Here is an 8,503-nt window from a genome sequence, read left to right on the forward strand (position 1 = left end):
GCCCTGCTCCACCGCCGCCGCCGTTGATATTTTCAAGTAACAAAATTGATGATATTTTTTAAAAAATTATTACTGTTTTTATAAAAAATTATTACTGTTTCATATTCATATTCATTTTCTAAAAAAAAGTGTAGACTACAATTGTTGTTAAACAATAATTATTACTCTTTTTATAAAAAAATATTTTTGTTTCATATTCATATTCATTTTAAAAAAAACATACTAATGGCGCACCGATGGGGGTGCACCATTGCTATCTAAAAAAAGATTTCTAATGGTGCACCGACGGGGGGTGCGCCATTGCTATTATAAAAAAAGATTTCTAATGGCGCACCGAGGGGTGGTGCGCCATTAGTAAGCTTTCCCCTAGCTATCCTCCCTCTCCCTCGCCAGATCCCCTTCGACCCTCTCTCCCTCGCCACCAGATCCCCCCGCGCGCTGCCTCGACCCACGCCGCCGCCGCCCCGACCCTCGCCGGACTCCACCCCCGCCGCCCCCCGCGCCCCCGCGCCCCACCCTCGCCGCCCCGACCCTCGCCATCTTCGTCTTCATCTACGCCTTCTTCCCCCTTCGACCACCGCGGCCTCACCGTTGAACCGTCCCCGACCACGCCGTCCCCGACCATGCCGTCTACTCCTCTGCGACCGCTGTGAGATGCTCTTCAGTTTCCCCTCCTCCCCTTGGTCGTTTGGTTCCCGTAGTGTCACCCCTGTGATTTTGCCGCAACACTATCCGCCATGGTCGGGCCTTGCTCCACGATCGGCTGCACCGTGCTGCCCACTGCTTGACCTCGCCTCCGGCTGTCACCCGGCCGCACCAGACCGCGCTCACCCCGCCCCTGTCCATTCCCTGGTCGCGGGCCCGCGCCCTGGCCTGCAGCCGTCCGCTCCTAATGGCGGCGCTGCAGCCTGCAACTGCTGCTATGGTCTACACGGCTGCAGCCCATCTCGCCCGGGGCCGCATCTGGCCGTGCGCGTTGTCGCCTGGCCGCGCCCTGTTCCGCCACTGCTCACTGCTTCTGCTGTCGCTAGCTGCTACTGCTCTTAGTCATTGTTTGCTACTGCCGGCCGCTGATGCTGATGCTAAGCTACTGCCGCTGCTTTTTTCTGCTAATTGTTGTCGCTTGTAGTAGTTGCGTTGGTGTTGCTGCCGCATACAGGCCGACCCTTAGGTTAGTTAGCTATAGTTTAGGATAATTGGCTTAGGTGGTTAGGCTAATTAGTGGTCATCAGATTTAGTGTATATGACATGTGGAACCTACTGTTAGATAAATTAGATTAAAAATATCTAAGCCTATGACATATGGGTCACACCTCTCCTTTTGACTAGTCAAATTAACTTGGCCAACTCGAATTAAAAGTAATTTAGAGAAACTAGAATCTTGTTTAAATCTTTGAAAAATCCTTTTATTCTTTAGTGATTATCTAGTTTTGTTCTAGATAACGATTAAATGTGGCTGATTATCCTCTCAATTCGGTCACTTGCTCGTTTCAGTTTAATGATTGCATTATAGTCCACTTTTTCAGTAAAATGTTCTGTTGCAATTCATTCCATTAGTTTGGTGCTGAAATGATCTATCGTAATTCCTTCTTTCTGTTGCATTGTTTGGAATTGTATCTCACTTTAGCTGCTAAACTATCTGGAATTAATGCTTCATATGATGTTCAATTTTTGCATAAGTTGAAGAAACAATAGTTGGGCTCTGGTCCAAATGATGTTTAACATGAATTTAACTAAACAGGAATTTTATGTTGTTGCTGCTGAAGATGAGTAGTTGTAGGAAGATGATGCATAGTAGTTTTATGTTGTTGTAGTAGTTGTCGGATGTTATTGTAGTTGAAGTTGCAGGAGTAGATAGTGGAGTACTGCCAATTTACTGTTAGTAAAGATGTTGAACACACAGTTGTTGTTTACTCTAGTGATAGGAGTAGTAGTGGTGGCCATCTAGTTGGACTACTACTGCTAGGACTTGCTCCAGATTTTAGGATTTCTTTTCTTTTAGGATTTATTTTCTTCTAGGATTAGATTTTTATTATTTTTCTGTTGTGATTGTTTTTGAGCTCTTTCTTTTTCATTTCCTACTATCCTTATCCTAATTATCTTAAATTGTTATGATGTGTGTAACAGGATTAGATCTTGGATTTGCTAGTGGACTTTGGGAGTTTCTTAGCCAGCTTGGTGATTCCATATTTTTCACTATTTCAGCAAGTCTTTTGTAAGCATTAAACTTTCAGCACTACATTTTTATTTTATGTGTACATCTGTTTGCTTCCAATTGCTATATATGAATTGTTGTTACTAAAAATGATGAAGCTCCTGTCAATTGCTATATATATGTATTGATACAGTTCAGATTTGATTAGTTCCATAAATTTGTATGACCAAATATATATTTCAGATTTGTATAGTTTCAGAGATTTGTATGACCAAAGATACAGTTCAGATTTGAATTGTTTCAGAAATTTGTATGACCAGAGATACAGTTCAGATTTGAATTGTTTCAGAAATTGGTATGACCAAAGATGCTATTGTATATAAATGGGCTGCTGTAGAACTGTTATTCATCTTTGCAGTGCTGTTGTATAGAAATATGCTGAATTTTCTGCTCTGATTGTTGCTCAAAGAAATTTAGCAAAAAAATGGGGTCCTGGGAGACGCCGCTGCTGCTTGAGGCCCTTGAGAGGCCCTTCGTGTCGTGATGATTTTGCAGGTACCCCGAGAGGCCCTTGAGTTTGCCGGAATGTCGATTAACTTCCGTTCCGGCAAATTCGGGTACTCCATATGTCCTATTTTCAGCAAAGGTCATGCTGAATTTTTCCGTGAATTTTAGCATGACTTTGCTAAAAATCGGACATATGGGGTACTTGCTACTAATGCATGGGTCGGGGTATCTTAGTACTTAATTAAGTAGGATCAACTGCCCCTTTATTCTTGCTGCATTAAACCATAGGTGGCAATAGAGCCAAGTGATTAGGCCCAACTTAGAATTCTCCTCAGCATCGCCCTAGATGATAAACCCAACATAGGTGGCAATAGAGCCAAGTGATTAGTGCCAAGTGATTAGGCCAAACCTAGGGTGCCTCGGCATCGATAAACCCTAAATGATGAAAACTTAACTTAGCATTTAGGGTGCCTCGGCGTCGACAAACCCTAACTGATGAAACCTTGGCTTTTAGGGTGCCTCGGTGTCGATGAGAACCTAAATGATGTACGCTTAGGCTTTTAGGGTGCCTCGGCGTCGACAAACCCTAAATGATAAAAGCTTAGCTTTTAGGATGCCTCGGTGTCGACAAACCCTAAATGATGAGACCATGATCTTGTTCCTTGACAATAACCAACTTTTTGACCAAACTTTTTTCCTATTTAGAGCGAAACATGGCCCAAAACGATGAGGCCGGCGGTTCGGGCGGCAAGCAATTCTGGGAGCTGTCCCAGGAGTTGGAGAAAGAACATCACCGCTATGAGGACGCCGCGGAAGACACCGATCCTAACTACACAACACCTAGTGGCGTCCAGGATGACACCACTGATGGCGCCGCCGAGGATGCCACCACTGATGATGGCGGCGCACACACAGATGGCAGCTAACCAAAGAGGCAACGGAAGGACCGGTGCCCGAGCGTGCTCGGCACCGTCAGGGAGGAATTTACTAAAGTGGACTCCGACGGGAATCCGACGGCGCCCAAACAAGTAGTCAAGGGGTACTCGGTTCAGCTCGGGTGCATTCTTCGGAGCACCGTCTCGATCAACACCGAGAACCTAAGGCATAAGGACCACGGGAATTTGCGCAGCCTCCTCTTCACGAAGCTGCATGAACGATACAAGTTCCCCGCTGAGTTTGCAAACACATGCCTCTCAGGGAATAAAGTGAACAGTACCGCCCTCACGAGGATGAGCACGGCCCTGTCTACTTGGAGAAGCACGATGAAGGCAATGATTGACAAAGGTGGTAGTTATGACAAGATCAAGGCGAAATATCCTTTGATGAGCGAAGATGAGTACAAGGAGTTCAAGATCAAGTGCGAGAGCAGCGCAACCTCCGAATCAAGTCAGTGGGGGAAAGAAATGCGGAAGTTGAACTTAGGGGTCCACCAACTCGGTCCCGGCGGTTACAGAGTGGCGGAGCCTATATGGGACAAGGAGGACGCGGAGCGTGCCGAGCAAGGCCTACCGCCCCGCTTCGAGAAATATCGTGACAAGCAGACCAGGAACTTTCTCAGGGCCCGATACAAGGAGGACCCGGTAACAAAGGAGCTTACCACAGATCCGAAGATCAAGGCGCTCGAGCTTGTTCTGGTAAGGAATACACCCCCGCGTAATTAGCTCCATATGGTTGCACTCTAATTAATCCCCAATATTTCTAAATGGTTGACATTCTTTCCGCAGGACACTGAAAGCAGTAGCCCGGGGTCGTCTCAGAGCTCCCCTTTCGACACCCCTTTAAATAGGGCGTTCAACGTAATGAAAAACAAGGATAAGCTCAGTAAGCCAACGTCAGCTGGTCGTGTGGCCGGCAAAGGCTTGTCCACAAAATGGTCTTTATATTATACCACTGGTGGGCGAAAGGAGAAAAAGACCAGCTCGGAAAGCCAGTCGCGCGAGGTTGAAGCACTCAAGGCACAAGTGGCGCGGGTTCCGGAGCTTGTCCAAGAGCAAGTGGAACAACAACTGGGAACGAAGCTCAACGCCATGGTGCCTACGTTGATTCATGGGCTGACGACGTGGATTGCGGGCGGCCAACATGGGCCTCCCCCGGTTCCCAGCTTCACGGCCAGCAACTCGCACAGCGCATAGGCGGCGCCATTGGTGTCTCCGGCGGAGGTGGTATTCGTGTCTCCGGCGCCGGCACGAGCATTGGAGCTTAATGCACCCAGGTGTACGCTGGCCGGCACCTCGCCAGCAAGCGGCCCCTCCGTCAGTTGAAATCCCGCCGTTGGCGGTGCCTCGACATTAGCCGAGCTCGACGGCATCACGGTAACTAAGCCTCTCGGCCGATGACTTCATCTCCTTGCCTTTGACTGGGCATCCCTGACGCCCTACATGTTTTCGTAGGGCACCGCCGACGTTCCTTGCACTCTTCTGCACTTCGTGGGCGGCAAGTTGGTCGATGTCGCCAAGGGCAGAATCATTCAACCGGGCAACCCCATGTTCCACGGTAATCCGATGCCACCCATAGTGTATAGGGTTGAAGTGGTTCGAGTGCTGCCAGGCTGCGACGAGCTGTTACCTCCGATTCGACCCGCTGGGGCCGACGAAGAAGATGAGATGACCCTCAGCGCCTGTGTAAACTGGCCCCTGCTTTGGCCGAAGAGCCAGATTCGTTTGGGGGCGGGGGACACCACCCCACAGACAAGACAACCAGTCATGCCGGCGCCAAGCCATGGCAAGAACGCCCCGCAACGCTACCCGACCTGCCGGACATCCCTATGTCGGACATCCCTATGGCACAGGATCCGGACATCCCTATGACACAGGATCCGGACGATGACGACAACGACGACGGTACATTTACCAAAGTCGATAAGTACTTTGCCGAACATGGGTACGCTGATGAGTTCTGCGGGCCTCTTTCTCAAGAACCCAACCAAGACGACCGCGATCTAGCTGGTACGGCGGAGAAATCCAATTGCAACAGGCGTCGTCTGGCGTTCAGTTCTCAGGAGACGCCTCCAGCTCTCGCCTTCACCGAGCCTCAGATAGCTGAGGTGCGAAATATTATCAGCCCCAACACGCTCAAGAAGGCGGTCTGTGAGCATAACTCGGTCCCATTACAGGAGATCAAGAAGAAGGGACGGAAACGAAAGACTAACAAGGGCGCCGGTGCGAGCCAGCCGGCACCGAGTTTGATCCGTGCTCAGGACGGGCCACCTTCACCTAAGGATATTTCGAGGAGGGTGCACGTGGCGGGTAGGGCGATGCTACCGCCAAATATGCTCAATGCTGCAACCGGTGCTATGCGGAGTCTGCACAACAGTGTTCTTTCTTTGGAGAAGCGGCGTCTCAGAGAGAATGATGTGGCATACCCGGTTTTCGTGGCCAAGGTGCCAGAGGGCAAGGGCTTTGTGGATGGCGACATCAAGGGTACGATCCTCCTGCGGTTTGATGACATCTTTGCTATGTTTAACCTTCACCCGCTGCACTACACCTTCGTTTGGTTGTTTTCGCTGAGTATGGAGATGCGGATCATTAGAGACAAGACCCCGGACATCGTGATAGTCGACCCCTTCTATATGCGTGCCAAGCACTTGAGCAGCGCTGGGGACCGCCAAGTTGCGAGTTCACACCTCGAAGGCGTCATTCTGGCAATTCCAGATAAGGATAACTTCCTTGTGGCTTACTTCCCGAGTAAGTCATCCCTTAACCGCCCCGTAACATATGATTTCTTAGATTTCGATCGTTCTTTTTTCTCTAACATTCTGTGTTCTGTGCAGTGACACACATTGCACACTCATCCTCTTAAGCCCGAAATATTCCATGGCCACGTATTTCGACCCGAACCGTAACTCCAAGATAGACTACACAAATGTCAAGAAAGTTTTTGATGATGTTCTCCCCGGCTACGCCAAATCTGGAGGCACCTTCACCAGGGCAGTTCGTAAGTACGGCAAGCACATGTTCTCACACAATACGAAGTTCTGCTGTGTCAAGCAGCCGCCTGGCGGTCAGAAGGATGCCTACTATGCCCTCCATCACATGCGGGCGATCGTAAGGGACCATCATCACCTTCTGCTACCAGATAATCTCAAAGATTGGGCCGCGAGCTTGTCGGCAATCCAGGACGCGGACCTCAGACAAGAATTCTTTCGCATCCAGTCGGAGTTTGCGGACATCATCCATCAAGATGTCCTTCATACCTCGGGGCAGTTCTTCCTCAGATATCAACCGTCCAACCGTGAGATAGATGGAACGCTACAAATGCAGGGTGACGACGACCGCGATTTCATGACCATCACGACAGACGGCAGCTTCATCCACGCTCCTGTCCGATGAGTCGAGTCGAAAGTAGTGATATGTAGTTCTGAAACATTGATTGGCTCATGTTGTAATTAAACTTTAATGAATTGGTATGTCTCTTTGGTTTGGACAGTCGTTCAACTTAGATGTAATTGATGCTATTTATTAGTAGGACCATGAATCGTGCTATTAATGTCCTGCTTTTCTCTTCCGATCCTTTTGTTGCATACTTACATATTGCTTATGTATTGTCTGTTGTTTGGCTTGTGCATAGAGATGTCGCCGTATGTCGTGTACAAGGGTAAGGTTCCCGAAGTCTACGGCGACTGGGAGGAGTGTCGGAGACAGGTTCACCGTTTCAGCGGTAACAGTTACAAAGGGTACACCACTAGGACGGAGGCCGAATCTAGATACGCCCGCTATCTAGCAGGAGAGAGGAGGGAGCGTTGGAGGAACCGGATAAAGACCAGTTTGATCGTGATGATGCTCATCGTGATGAACGCAGCTCTCTTCTATGTGATGGTAGTTTAGATGATCGATATCGACTTGTAATGTGAAGACAAACTCGATACTCGCGGTCTTGAGACTTGTAATGTTTTATCTTTGTTCGGTCTTTTGAATTCGGAGACTAATATGATGAATTGTATTCGGAGACTAATCTTCTATTGTATTCGATGAATCTGCTGTTGCTGTGTGCTGCTATCTATATTTTGTCCAATAATATATTTTGTAACATGTGCAAAAATCAAAAAAGTAAAAAAAAATCAAATATTCATACTAATGGCGCATCACCTCAAGGTGCGCCATTAGTATGTCAAAGGATACTAATGGCGCATCACGACAGAGTGCGCCATTAGTATGACAAAACACATGGTTACGTATGGCCCCCCGGAAGACATACTAATGGCGCACTGTGTGGTGCGTCATTAGTAAAAAATACTAGTGCGTGATACTAATGACGCACCGGTAATGCGCCATTAGTAGGCAAAACCGGTGCGCCATTAGTAGGCCTTTTCCTAGTAGTGCTTGTTTAGCGAAGAAATTTAGTATTCACCTCTAAGCGTGTTATCGGAATATCTCTTCCTTATCAAAGAATATTAAAAAAGCATCAGCAGACTGAACTGATGTAATAGCAAAAAGAAAGGAAGAGTGGCTCCATGTGCAGCTTTGCTAGGAGATGTCAATTGGTATTGCATTACGGCAATGTGATACTACTAAAAGAACCATAACTTAGACCGATCGCAGCACTTAATTAACTATAAAGCATTGCTATTCATGTTAATTTGGGAGTTATAGAAGAGAAATAGGAAGAGGTTATATCTCAAATGAAATGTCGGCATATATGTTTCAAAACTTGTGTATTGATGGAATTCTAATTTGGTCTAAAGTAATTCACATGAAACACACTCATAAAAAATGAAGAGTGATTATTTGATTTCCTACTTCACAGTAAATTTACGGCTAATTCTCACAGTAAATTTTCATGATGACAAAAAAATACATACCCCTAATTCTCACAGTAAATTTTCAAAAATATATGGACATGGGA

The sequence above is a fragment of the Triticum dicoccoides genome, chromosome 2B (genome assembly GCF_002162155.2).
Source record: "Triticum dicoccoides isolate Atlit2015 ecotype Zavitan chromosome 2B, WEW_v2.0, whole genome shotgun sequence".
Classification (NCBI taxonomy): domain Eukaryota; kingdom Viridiplantae; phylum Streptophyta; class Magnoliopsida; order Poales; family Poaceae; genus Triticum; species Triticum dicoccoides.